The sequence below is a fragment of the Vigna umbellata genome, chromosome 8 (genome assembly GCF_029865625.1).
Source record: "Vigna umbellata cultivar VRB3 chromosome 8, Vumbellata_1.0, whole genome shotgun sequence".
NCBI classification, from domain to species: Eukaryota; Viridiplantae; Streptophyta; class Magnoliopsida; order Fabales; family Fabaceae; genus Vigna; species Vigna umbellata.
This window is the reverse complement of record NC_142172.1, coordinates 24,740,451-24,755,770: the sequence shown is the minus strand read 5'-3', so window position 1 is coordinate 24,755,770 and position 15,320 is coordinate 24,740,451. Positions and strand designations below refer to the sequence as shown.

The following is a 15,320-nucleotide window of genomic DNA, read 5'->3' as shown; positions in this document are numbered from 1 at the left end:
AAATTATATGAGTAGCAAACTATTTGGGTGAAATTTTATGGTATGCTAGTTCTAACAAAATTAATTGAGTGTTCTTGAGTATGTGGTGATAAAATGTTGTGAATTGTATTGGATGATGATTTGGATTGGAAGTGAATGATTATGTGTTAAATTTTCTATTTTCAATGTGTATTGTGAAGTTTAGAGAATAAAGAGTTGAAAACTCAGGAGTGTTGGTGGTGTTTCGAAGAAAAAAGATGAGGTTTTAGGTAGTGAAGTTATGAGAGAGGGAAGAAAAACTAGTTTGCGGCATTTTGGGTCTGTTATGAGAGGTTTTATGATTTGTTTAAGCATTAAAGTGGAAGAAAATGGAAGTAAGAATGTTTGGTAGTTGGTAAGTATAGTTCAGTTGGGTCTAGAACTAGTTTAAAGGGGTTTGAACTAGTGAAAAGTTGAATTTAGGGTTCTGGGTCTAAATGATTATTTTGGTTGGTGTTAATAACTCTTTTGGGACTTGTTGGAGTTCCTAAGTTGTTTAAAAACAAGCTAAAACTAGTAGAATTCAATTTGGATCTATAAAGTGAGGTTTGGTAAATTTTGGAGTGGAATCTTGTAAGCAATTACTTTAAAATGAGTTTAGGATGATTTAGATACAATTGTTTAAGTCTATTTAAGTGTATAATACGATCTAGGAGTATTATAAGTTGGGAAAAATGTATTTAATAGGTTAAGGGTTGTGCATGGTGCAAATTCTGCAGTTTTGGTGTTGTAGAATTATGCAGACTCGCTGAGCGAGCTGAGTCGTTGAGCGAGAGGTGAGGGGGTTTGAACCTCTATCTTTGTATTCGCACAGTGAGTTGGGTCACTGAGCGAGAGGTGAGGGGGTCTGGACCACTATCTTTGTATTCACACAATGAGTTGGGTCGCTGAGCGAGAGGTGAGGGGGTCTGGATCATTGTCTTTGTATTCGCACAACGGGTTGGGTCGTTGAGCGAGAGGTGAGGGGGTCTGGACCACTGTTTCTGTTGTCGCACAACGAGTTGGGTCGCTGAGCGAGAGGTGAAGGGGGTCTGGACCACTGTCTTTGTATTCGCACAGCGAAAGTAGTCGTTGAGCGAGAGACGAGGGAGCTTGGCTCACTGTCTCTATGGTCGCTCAGTGACTAGTCCAATAATTGTTTGTATTCTATGCTATCCTAGTCCTATGATAATCTTGGTGCATGTTTTGGTTCTTTTAATGGTGTAAAAGTTTCTCTGTTATTATATACTCAGTAATATTATTGATTTGGGATTCAATGTGAAAATATATGGTTCTAAGTATGGTTTCAAAGTTATGAAAGTAAGTTCCAAGGTGGAACTTCTTGGTGAGATTCAAGTATGTTTAGAATGAATGCAGAGAGCTCAGTCTTGGGGTTATCCTGAAACCCTAATGGTCTTTCATTCTCAAGTAGAGAAGATTGACACATGTGGTGAAGAATAGTAGGAGGTTTTAGTCTTGGGTGCTTCTAGTATGATCCAATGTGTAGAATAAACTAACCTTATAAGTGTGGTAGGGTGAAACTCATTGGCAATGACTTTGCAAAGCAGTAGAGGCCACCATAAGTGCACAACCTGCCATAGCTCGACAATCATTCTAAGTCTGAATAGTCTAGTCTAAGTCTCAACATGTTTAGGATGTTTGGAGTCTTTTGTTATATGTGATTTACTTATGGTGTTTAATATATTATAACATTGTATGAATCTTTTTATATCTAGCTTACCCTTTGGTTTGTGCTTGTGTTTGTATGTGGTTGTGTTTATTTCTTGACTATGATCATCATGTGGGTATGGACAAAGGAAGATGAGGTTTCCTTAGAGTAGGCACTAGATGGAGGAGACACTTCCATTTAGTTTTCTTTATATTAGTATTGTAAATAGTTATTTTTGGATGACTGTAAGTTTCTACTTTATATTATAGTTATCAACTGATTTATCTTATTAAATATGTGATAATTATTATATATTTAAGTACTATATTTTGGGAGGTTTTAATATGTTTATATTTTATATTCTGAAATAGTCCCTCGATTTCGTTAGAACTTTATCACACACACACACACACACACATATATATATATATATATATATATATATATATATATATATATATATATATATATATATATATGCTTCTAGAAGCCTATTTATTAAGAATTGGGGTTCATCCATCCGTAAATTGAATCCGAAAGGTTTTAAGCACTAGAGATGGAGATAGTTTTATAACTCCCTTTCACGACTATTCTTTTATTTTAGGTTCAAACCCTCGGATGGTCCTCATATTTGTATGGGAATCTCAGTTGGGTCCTCATATTTGAAACTGTCTCAATTGGGTCATAATATTTGCAAAATTGAGTCAATGTTACCCTATCCGTTAAGTTGTCCCAAACGCCGTTAACTTGAGCTGAGTTGTATTTTTTTTATGGCGTGACATTATGCATTAAATTGAATGAGTGATGTGTCTTAGAATCATCAAATCCACGTGGCGACGACTCCGCCCAAGCTGCTTCCTTCCCACTCCCACCCTCAAACCCTCACTCCTCAGACACACACCCTTTCTCCTCCGCCAACAGAGCGCCTCATCTCCATCGCCGCTTACACTCTCCCGTTCTTCAACTCCCTCTAGTATAGTCGTTACCTCCTGGCGCAGTACCCTAAGCTCGTTGTCCTCTTCGATCCAATCATCCCCTTCCTCGCCTTCCACAGATCCATCCCTTACGCTTCCTTTGTCGCCTTCTTTTCCCTCTACCTCGGCGTCATGCGAAACCCTACCTTCCCCACTACGTCAGGTTCAAGTCATGCAGGTGGTCACCCTCGACGTTCTCCTACTTTTCCTCACCTCATCACACGAATCTTCTCCCTTGGTCGCGACCCTCTCATGATTTGGTCCAGCAACGCAATTTTCGTCTTCAGCATTCTCTACTTCCTCTACGGTGTCGCAGGTCGCACGCCGTATTTTCCCTTTGTCGCCGACGCTGCTTCCAGGCAAATCTAATTTTATTTGGGCTTCTGCATTTTTTTTTGTTTTCTTCCTTGTATTCAATCTCCTATCGAATCTTTCTGCATTTTTGATTCATGTATAGAAAGGTACTCTCATCTCTATGGACGTGATGGAAGGGTGTACTCTTGCTTGGCAGAACTTGGGGTAGGATTAACACATGAACCGGGTTTTCACTAGGTAACAAAAGTTTGAACTTTTGGTCGGCCTTATCAGTGCACAGTTAATGATTATGATTTGATTTTAACTAGAATATACAAACAGTACAAAGGTTTATAGATTAATTAATCTGCTAACTTTTGTGATTGTGAAACTGGATCAGGTAGATTTGAAGGGAAATACCTTTGGTTTATGTTGTAAATGTTGATTCCCAGAGGGTGCTGCAACAAGCAATTTGCTATGACAAACGGTGTAAAAAATACGATTGTGACCTGAAATTATCACCAGTTTTTGCAACAGTTGTAACTTGCAAACTTTGGTTGAATCCTTCATTTCTCTACTCTCGTTTTTTTGCCTTCTCAGTCTTTTACAATACTGTCTTTGGACAAACTCTCACGCAGGAGAAGAGGAGTTCGACAAACGCGCCCCGACGGCGGCGTTTTTTAGTTTGAGAGGGAGAAAGGGTGTGTGTCTGGGGAGTGAGGGTTTGAGGGTGGGAGTGGGAATGAAGCAACTTGGGCGGAGGAGCGGAAGAGGTGAAAGGTGATCAGTGGTTGGAGGGAAGAAGAAGTACCATCGCCACATGGTATGATGATTCTAAAACACAACACCCATTCAATTTAATGCAAAATGCCTCGCCATAAAAAAGATATAGCTTAGCTCAAGTTAACGGCGTCTGGGACAACTTAACAGATAGGGTAAAATTGGCTCAATTTTACAAATATTATGACCCAATTGAGACAGTTTGAAATATGAGGACCCAATTGAGATTCCCATACAAATATGAGGATCATTGAAGGATTTAAACCTTTATTTTAAGTTTATTTCACTTATGAGATGTGTGTGTGAGGACCAAACACAAAAGAAGTGAAATAAGTCATATATTTAATTTTTTTTAGTCTCCACAAATAAAATTTTAAATCAATTTTAACCTTACGTACATAAACTTAAAAAAATTAAAATTATATGTGTAGGACTTAGAAACATAAAATAAAGGTTTAATGTCACCAGAAGTCCTTCTTTTTGTCCAAAATCTTAAATAGATCCCTTTTCTTTTTGGGTATCAATTGGATCCTTTTTATTGTTAATTTGATTCAATTAGAGGTCTGCCGTCAAATTCAGCAAACGGCTGTTTAATAATTGGTAACGTGGCATGCTCACTTAAATGTATATTGACATGTGGCATTAAAATTGATTTTTGTTTTAAAAAAAATTAAGGAGAGAGGTGATACTAGATGGAGTGAAGGGCAAAGGTGGAAAAATTAAAACTTTTTAGGGCTTCTGTGAGCAGGCAAGCTTGAAACTCACAGAAGCAGCAGTTGACTTCCATCTCTTGCAGACAGAAGTATGGCGGAAGAAGGAGGAAGTTGGTAGCCATGAAAGCACCCTCTCTAAGAGATCTTCATTAAGGTCATCCAGAGAAAAGTCATTCAAGTGTAAAAAGTCTTCATTTTCTGGAGACTTTCTTTTCCAACTGTGTTCCATTGGCCAAAAATTTGGAGTAAACAACTGCAGAAACAACCAAAGTATTAAGACGTTATCAAAAAATCAATCTTTTCACTTTAATAGCTTTTATCAATCATAAACACCAATTAATGTGAATTAAGACTTTCAACTTAAATGGGTAACGGCAAAAGTTGTTTATCTGCACCCAAAAAGATCAAAATTTTCCCTATCTTTCTCCAACCCCTGAATTTGAAAGGCTCGTTCTTGAATTTTGATAAGTTGAAACCCGTCTCGCACCCTCTCCACTCATAAAAAGAAAAAACCTCACAAGCTATACTTTAGAAACAAACATGAAACCAGAGACTTCAAAATCCAAAGAAATTTTCCTCTTTTCCCTTTCCGACTAACCCTATTAGCAGAAATCCACGTACAAGAAAAGAAAATGGTAGAAAGAATCACTCTAGACATTAGAAGAAAGAGTGAGTAAGCAGCAAAGAGCAGAAGAATAATAATGACAGAAGAACAAAAAATCAAGGGTTTTCTCCTTCTACCACCGCATATGCAATGGGCAATCGAACATACAACGCGATTTTTCCACTTCACACGAACCGTAATAATAGCAACCTTTCCCCCAATATTTTCCCCCAATTAAAGGTGACAGCCCTAAAAATTTTTAATTTTTCCACCATATCCTCGTTGCCGGAATCCAACACAACCAACCCGGAGCTCCTCTTCAAGCTCTCGCTACGCGTCGCCATTGACGAGCTCTCCAAGCTCTCCAACTTCCCTTTCAAGCTCCGTGCAAATGCAGAACACGATGCGCGTCTGCAGAAGGCGATCAACGTCTGCAGTTCCGTCATCGGTGACGCGCTGGACCGCCTCAACGACTCCATCTCCGCGCTCGGAACCGTCATCGAAAGGATTGTTTCTTCGACGAGCGGCAACGACGTGGAGACGTAGCTTAGCGCGATGCTCACTAAAAATTTTTAATTTTTCCACCTTTGCCCTTCACTCCATCTGATATCACCTTTCTCCTTAATTTTTTTTTAAAACAAAAATCAATTTTAATGCCACATGTCATTACACATTTAAGGAGCATGCCACGTTACCCATTATTAAACGGCCGTTGCTGAATTTGACGACAGACCTCTAATTGAATCAAATTAACAATAAAAAGGACCCAATTAATACGCCGAAAAGAAAAGAGATCTATTTAAGATTTTGGACAAAACGAAGGACTTCTGGTGACATTAAACCTAAAATAAAACATATAATGATTAAAGAAGATGTTTTATAATTATTGGAATGAAATGAATATTTAATTCTATTTTTATTACAATGAGACATAAAACTATAGGAGTTATCTTGAGGAGTGAAAGTAATAGAGTATGGATATTTACGATCAAACTAAAATGAAAGCTTGAAAAAGCTGGTTTAGAATTAAGTTAAAGGTAATTAATTTTATAAAAATAATAATAGTAACCATTAGAGATAACAAAAATACCTGTATTTTTTGTAAATATTTATAAATAAAAATTTGTAAATATTTATAAATAAAAATTTGTAAATATTTATAAATAAAAATTTGTAAATATTTATAAATAAAAATTTGTAAATATTTATAAATAAAAATTTACGACGAATAATTGATAGTATTTGTATATGTTAAAATATCCTTATTTTTTCTTTACTGTTCCATCAATGTTCTTTAATTTCTTGTGTTTGTAGGCACAAGTTCCTTACTCACACGCATCTCACTCACGCATCTCACTCACGCATCTCATTCAGTAATTACTTGTGCCATAACGTCTTTGACTGTTTCTCTCTCTCTCTTTATGATAAACGTTTCAATAATTTTTTTATTCTAGTGATACTGATTATAATTTTCTACATACGGGATTTCTTTTAGAAAATTTGGTTAGTAAGTTCATTTCTAACTGATAATCTAACTAGTAGCTTCTAACTAATAAGTTAGCTAATAGTTATAAATTTTAAACTGATAAACTACCTTATTATATTAGAAATGTTTGTTCAATTATATGAAATAATATTAAATAACATATAAACTATAAATTATAGATTGATTGAAGTAGTTTGTATATAAATTATAAACTTTTAAAATAAATTATTTTAATATTCTTATCTCAGGCAGATGAAATAATATAAAATAAAATATTAATTAGAAGTATTTTGAAACGTATAAATTATAAATTCTTAAAATAAATTATTCTAATATTTTATCTTTTTATTTTATTTTAATCAAAACAATTTATAAATTAGCCAAAAGAGCTGATTTATTTATCATATAAAGACAATAAAATTTATTATTATACTTTGTAACATATATGCTAAACTACTAATAATAACCAATATAAAATAAAGAAAAATCATCTCACGAAAACTAGGTCCTAAACCTCCTTTGATCCATTACTTTAATTAAACTTAAATAACTTTTAAAAAAGTTATAGAAATAAAGTTTATTAAATTAATCACCAATATATTTCAATTTCCAACCATTAGTTATTTTTCTTCTATAAATTTCAACCAATTAGTTTACTTGTAAATATTCATGATTTTTAATTGATTAAATTGCAACTTATTATCTTTTTAAAAGCTAACTATTAAACTGTAATTATAAATACCTTATCAATTTTATATATCATATGTTTCCTTTATTTCAGTTTTATTAGCAACATTTATTTAATAAAACCCCTAAACAATAGAAAAATATGAGTATAGCAGCCAGCTGTCTATGCACATACCAACTGCAGCACCTTGTATTTTCATTGGTGCCCAAGGAGAGAAAAATAAAGAGTAACAAGGCACACTTTAACCTTGACACAGATTACAAGGTTAAAATGGTCAAAAAAATATAAAATTTTGCATTATTTTAAGAAAGAAGAAAGTAAAAGAATAAGTAAAAATACTCTCAAATAAATATAAAATATTTAAGTACGTAAAATAATTTTACTAAAAAATTTCCAATGAACAAAAGCCACATCACAAAAAAGTTATCACACCTTGTTTTCACAAAATGTCCATTTCACAATTTATTTTTTCTTTACCATTATGGATAACGCATACTTTTTTAATGCAAAAAGTAATTTCATTAAAATAATGTATCGAAGAAGAAGTTTGTTAAAGCTATTTAAGAAATGTATTTTATACTTTTTGCTATTAGTAGTATGTCATATCATTTTAACAATTTTTTTAACTTACACTCTAATTAGTGTTTATTTAACGTTGTTGTTTTTGGACCTTTAACGTCGAATTCAAAGTCGACGTCATATCGGGAGACGTTAAATTGACATTGAACATAAAACAATTTAACATTAAGCAAATTAACGTCGAATTTTGTCAATATTCGACGTTAATAATTTTTTTAATTAATTGTGATCCTTTTTTTACAACTTTACGATATCTGAAAAGCAGAAAACAACAAAGTTCAGGTTTTGGTATTTTATAAAGCATGAACTATGAACGTGTAATGTATTATCAACAACAAACAACAATAACAAATAACATACAAGTTCAATCAAAATACAACAAGAAACTACTTCAACCAAACAACAACAAACAAGTTCAACAAAAAAAACAACAAATAAGTTCAACAAACAAGTTCTTCAAAATGAAAACAAAAACTAACCTTCAAAAGGTGTGTTCGTCGAAATAAAGTGTTGTCACCAGTAAGAGAGAAAGCAGAATGCGCCTATAAGGACAAGAACACGAAAATAATCGGCCAAAACAGACGAAAATCATACATAAAGTAGTTAATTAACATGCATTTGTAACAAATGAAAGAAAGATTACATGTGATGGTCGTCAAACTTCGTTTTAGAAAAGTTTGAACAGAGAAGAGTGTATCGCGCGCTAAGATAAAATGAATGAATTTTCAATCTCCCGCTCAAATTTTTATTGAATTCACTAACCTTTTAACATATAACGATGGGATATTTGACGTTTTATATCTTTTGACGTTTAATTCTAGGGAATTCAAAGTCATACGTAAATACATTTTCACCTTCGCGCCAAGCATTTTTGCAAAATTTATCCAATATAATAAATTGACGTCGAATTACAATTCTATACGACATTTAATAATTGCATTTATTTACAAAAAAGTCATCTGTCATTTTTAACGTTGGCTATTCGTGGTTAAACGTTGAACGCGTGACGTTATACACTGTGTTTGCACTAATGAGTCGATGTGAGACTTCCAACATTTCACTGTAAGGACAATGCATGAATCTCAAAGCAACACAAAATGAATCTTTGTTTAGTTATGTTCATGGTGATACGCTTAGTTCTTTGATATGATGTTTGCATATGTGGTTAAAGTATCTATGTGATATAGATGAAGCTATAAGAAAACACTACAAGGGGTTGAATAATGTTTTCAAATTCTTTTTGCAACATAGCATTTGGTGAATAAAAGTGGTTGAACAATAAAATAATGTATCTCATAAGAATTATTTATAAGGATTTCATAACAGTTAGTAAGTGTTTTCTTTAAACTGAGAAGTTTTTGTGAAGGTGTTTCTTTAAGTAAATATTTGAGTAAAACATGTTGAATAGAAAATGTAATAACACATGTATTTTGGTTCAAAAAACAACGTCTAGTGAGTATAAGAAAATAAACAATTTAAATGAATTATTCAAACACTATCTTTTCATGAGTAAATAGTTTAGAAAACATATAACAAGGTAATGCAATAGACACAGAGTTTTAATATTGGTTCACTTTAATTGAGCTACGTATAGTCTCTTTCAAGAACTCTTGAGATGTTCCATTAATCTTATCAAAGATTACTAATGAGTTTAACTCACTCTTGGTTGTATAGTATTATTCATCACTCCTGAAATCACCATATTCACGTCTAATTGAATTTAATGCACTCCTGGTTGAGAATTATTATTCACCATTCCTGGTATCCTAGACTCTCGTCTAGTTGAAGATTACGAATTATTCTTCGCTATTCCTGACATTCCTAGAATCTTGTCTAGTTGAGTATTCCTTCACCACTCGCACGAGTATTAGCATCACTCCTGGTTACACTAAGTATTATTCTTGACCACTCCTCACAACTGAGTACTCTTCTTGACCACTCTTGGAAACTGAGTACTCTTCTTGACTACTCCTAACAACTGAGTATTTAAAAATAATTACATACATATATATATATATATATATATATATATATATATATATATAATGTTTTAAAAATAATTATTTAAAAATAATATATTATTAATCTACTATTTTTATAAAAATACATTAATTAATAGCATTTATAAAAATAATAAATTTAATCCCCTTTTAATTAACACTAAATTTATTATTTATATAATTTTATATTAATATTTATATTAAAATTTATTGTAAAACATTATTAACCATGGTTAATAATATACAGTGTTAAAAACTCATTTTTAATAAAGAGATATATAGTATTATATAAAGAATAAATTTGATGTTAATTTTTAAATAATATTATTATTTTATGTTAAAAAACTTGAAACTAAATTGAGTTAAAAAATATAAGAACTAAATTTGAATAAGACAATAAAATTTAATACATAGAGAACAACAAAATTTTAAAAAAACCTAAAAAATTTAAAAAAAAATTAAAAATAAAATAAAAAGATTAAAAAAGTCACATCTTATATTGTAACATCCCATAATCTCACACTTGATAAATCATAATTGATATGTTGTAGTATTACATTTAAGGTAACATCTCATAATCTTACACTTGATAATTCATATACACACAGGACCCTCCAACAACAGGACCCTCAACATCAACATATACACACAATACCATATCATTACAGGATCTCTCCACGAGACTCATACCATGCTCATATTCCTCAACTCATATTATACCATTACAAAATCTCCCCATAATACTAATATCATGTTCAGATGCATAAAATCAAATCCAATATTATAAAATACAATCATCACAGAAATCATACAAAATGAATATATCACAAAATAAATTAACAATACTAAAATATCACCATAAATGGTCACCGCAGAAGAATCAAATGTTTGACGAATAAAACTTACCATAAACGCCAGTACATATGACTAGTCACAACTTACTGGATTTGACCAGGGCTGCTCTATAATCAGGATATACCAACTCCGGTTTTTAAGATTCCTCTATCCTACCATCACAATTATAATTCATAATTCCATATCTACCACAATAACATGAATTCATCAGAAATTTTCATTCCAACAAGATATATTGCATAATAATTTAACAGTACATAATCTGTTCAACAAGATTTAAGTTAAAAACTTGTCGAGTAGACTTCCAGGAAAGAGAGGTGCGTCACAATGGACAACTTCAGTACCAAGTCTTTCCGTAGCCAAAGTGTTCCTCAACTAGTTTTAACAAATTTCTTATTTACAGATTCAAAACAACAACATATAATATTAACACAGAAATTCAATATAGATAGATATACAGTAAGCACATATGTTTTTCATTAACAGTATTCACACATAATTTCAAGACATGAATAGTAATAAAACAATACTAAATCATAATATAAAAGCTTAGAAAGGTTAGCTCCCCTACCTCTATTCCATACTTAATCTCTTGCTCAGAATTTGTTTCCCCGAAAACCCTCCCGAACCTCTACTCTTCTTGCAACTAAGAATTTCTTCCTAACTCTTCCAAAAATTTTACTGTTTAACAAATTTTTAATATTATTTATTATTTTTAACAAATTTTTAATATTATTTATTATTTTAATATTATCTTATTATTTTAATATTTTAATCACCACTTGACATATTGGATCCCTCAATAATGCCTTCAAACGTGGAGTGCTAATCCACTATCAATATTAATTTTTTTTAACAAAAAAGTAGAAAAGAGTTTGAACCCATGTTCTTGAAATCACCACAATTTTCTACCATTTAAACTACCAAAATTTCTTATTTAACTTATTAATTATATTTTCCATTCACAAATAAATTTATTACTACTAGTAATAAAATTGTTACAATTAAGATAAATATTTTTCATGGATCTTACATATATTATTAACACGATTAGTAATTTTCTTTTGAAAAGATATTTAATTAAAATATTTTTTCCAAAAATTTAACCGAAAAGAACATTAAAATTTAGAAAAGATATGGAAACAATTAATTAAACTTATAAGGTTTAATGACTTAATTATTTACTAGATTTAGTTTCGTGTCAATTTTGTCTTATTTTTAAAAGAATATCAACTTCGTTCTTGTATAATTTACACTAATTAAGTTGATTCAGTTAATAAGAATATTGAAATAAATTTATCGAAGTATATTAATATATGTTTTTTAAAATAGATGTAAATTAAGAAGGACTCAAACGATTATGTAATTATTTAAATATTTATTATCATTGATATTATGTGATGTATTTTAATTTTGTTATCTGTAATTAATAATTTTAAATATGTTTACTATTAAACGTATTTTATAAAATTTTTAATCAGTATGGATTCCATTAAATAAATATCGTTATTAATTACTTTTAAATAATATAGTTATTGATTTTTAAGTTTTACAACTTTGAGTTGCTTATCTAGATATTTTCAAAATTAAAGTCTTAAATGATATTTTTATTTATTTATTTATAGATTAATTGTTTTAATTTCTATTATTATATCTTTATATAGTACTATTAATTTAATTTTTTATCTTAAAATATGTATAATTAAGTTTAAAATTGAATACAAAACATTATAAAGTTAAATATATGTATACATGAGTCATTTACATTAATTATGTGTTGGTGAGTAGTTAAACATAAAACATATTAAAAAATAACAATAGAAACATAAATATCTTTTGGCTTAATACCCTATTTTGTCCCCAGTTTCGCTCGAAAATGTCAAATTAGTCCATCCTTTAAAAAATGCGTCAATTACGTTCTCACTTAATAAAATTTGCATCAATAAAATCCCTTCCGTTAAATCCGTACATACGACGTTAATTATTTTTCTCTCTTATTAAGTAACGCCGTTTGTACGAATTTAACGGAAGGGATTTCATTGATGCAAATTTTATTAAGTGAGGACGTAATTGACGCATTTTTTAAAGGATGGACTAATTTGACATTTTCGAGCGAAACTGGGGACAAAATAGGGTATTAAGCCATATCTTTTTCAAATATAATATTCAAATAATATCTTTTTAAAATGATGTTTAAAATGAAAGTACGATAGAAAAAATTGAAATTAAAAATAATGTTGTATATTAGAGAAGAATACTAAATAGATTAATGAATTATTTAAATTCTATCTATCATAACTTGCATAAATAAATTATTGAATTTTTGCATAAATAAATTATTGAATTAATAATAATGACCAAGTTACCATAAACTTGTAGAATAATTCCTTGTAATCATAAACAAAAAGAATCTAAATTTTTTATATACACATTAGACCATCTTAATACTTCACCAACTCAGAAATATTTTAAACCTGATTAGAAGATATACAAAGTATTAAATAAAAAAAAAAATCACAAAATATTATAGTAATTGTTCTTTTGAGTGGATTTGAGGGGATTTGAGAGAATTTGAAGATAAATTTTTTTGTCGTTTATTTGAGTGAATTTGGAGGTAAATGAGAATGAATTTGGAAATAAATTTTTTTAATTTGTCACGTTAATACAATTCTATATTAATTCTTACAAATTTTATTTCCAAATTCACTCTCATTTATCTCCAAATTCACTCAAATAAACCACAAAATTTTATCTTCAAATTCTCTTAAATCCCCTCAAATTCACTCAAAAGAACAAGGAATAAGAGATTTCCAAAGAATAAAAATGGACGTTATGAATGTTAAAAGAAAAAGATAATTGGCATGAAAATGGAGAAATAATGTAGTTAAAGAAAAGTCTCTGATATTTATTCCATCATTGAATAAGATAGTTAAAATGTGTGTTTATTATTGTTATGTAACAATTAATGTGTTATTTTTTTCTTTCTTACTCGGAGCGAGAGAAAAAAATAGGTCTCGTGTTTACATATTAGGAGAAAGAAAAAAATTATAGATTTCTTTATCAGGTCAATTAATTTTGTTTTTTCACACAGTTAAATAAATGACTTAATTAGTACAAAATTAACATAATAGATTTGATTGATATAAATTATAAAGTAATTGATATTTTTAAAAAAAATAAAGACTGAATTGAGACTTAATAATCAAACTAGCAAGAAAAGAAAAAATTAACCAACTTTTAACTATTTAATTAATTATTTTAAATTATACTTTATATATGAATGGAAATGATTAAATCTATTTTGAAAGAACTTAAAAAATATAAAAGAAAAAAACCATGAACACGTGCGAAATCCAGTGGTATTTTGTATTGTATAAATGGTAGAAATCTCCATCTGAATAGAAAGACTGAGTTGTGGTCGCTGAAAACCAAGCTTCAATGGAGGAGGACAGTGGTTTCTCAATGCTAAACGACGACATCGTGCTCGTGGTTTTCGCGAAGCTGGAAGACGATCCACGTCACTGGGCTCGCGTGGCCTGCGTCTGCACAAGATTTTCTTCTCTCATTCGCCACTTCTGCTGGAAGACTAAGTGTTCCCAAACCCTCCCTTCACTCCTCTCTGATTCCCCCGCCACCTGCGCCTCCCTCCTCAAGCTCGCCGTCTGCTGCCCCGGCCTCCGCCACGCCGGCATCGCCGCTGATCGGGACGCCTCAAAAAACCCCAAGACCTGCCGGAAACCGCATTTGGCTCGCGGGAATTGGGATCTGAGGAGGGAGCAGGGCTGCAAGCTTCTGGCGCGACAGTTCCGCGATGATTGCTTGTACCTCTGTGACTGGCCTGGCTGCGTCCACCCCCACAAGAAGCGCAAGTACATGCTCTTCAGAGGGATTTTCAAGGACTTCAAAACTACCCGCGTTTGGACAAGCCTCGACGGTGATAAAAGAAAGAAACTTCCCGTGGAGTGTGCGTTTTGCACGAGCCGATACACTTGGGACCTCCACTCTGCTTTCTGTCTCAGACGAGGTTTCGGGTACCAAATTGACGGGGAACCTGTTGTTCGAGCTTATGTTTGTGAAAACGGTCATGTCTCCGGCGCTTGGACCGATGTCCCCTTGTTCTCTTGATTATCTTTTTTTTGCTTTCTTCTGCTTCTCAACATGCTGCTTTTGTTATTTCTTCCAATAGATACAAAAATATTAGGAGACATAACTGAAATTTTATTATGACGAACAAAATTCGGTCCTTAATCCCGCCGCTTCTTGAGCGATTTGGGATTATCTCGGCCCTATGTCTTTGAATCTTGTGGTTAGACTGAATAATTATGTTTGGAATACTTAGATCTTATTATTGTTTTCAAATTTTGTTACTTTTTCTAATTTCAGTCATTGTGGTGGAAAAGGGTTTGTAGAGATGTGTTCAGGATCTTCATTTTGATTGCTTTTATGTACATCAGAGTTCACTGTTTTTGTCTGCGAATGCGATCATAGGTATTTCAAAATCGGTTCTTCCTGCTAATTTTGTTTGGACTGTCAGGTTGTGACAAATGGTGTCACCAAAACGAATGTTTTCTTAAATTGTAAGGAAAAAATAGGATAGATTTGTTTTTTCTTCATACTCTCTAATAAGATGAATGTAATTTCTAATGGTGTGATTGTATAGTTCTTCATCCTGGCTTTGCAA

At 31.5% G+C, this 15,320-nt stretch overlaps 2 pseudogenes; both read left to right on the top strand.

Moving 5' to 3' along the window:
- The first annotated feature begins 2,470 nt into the window (after positions 1-2,470).
- LOC148194329 (protein TIC 20-II, chloroplastic pseudogene) lies at positions 2,471-3,009 on the top strand (annotated as a pseudogene).
- An 11,024-nt stretch (positions 3,010-14,033) lies between these two features.
- LOC148194328 (phytochrome A-associated F-box protein pseudogene) lies at positions 14,034-14,998 on the top strand (annotated as a pseudogene).
- Positions 14,999-15,320: the final 322 nt, after the last annotated feature.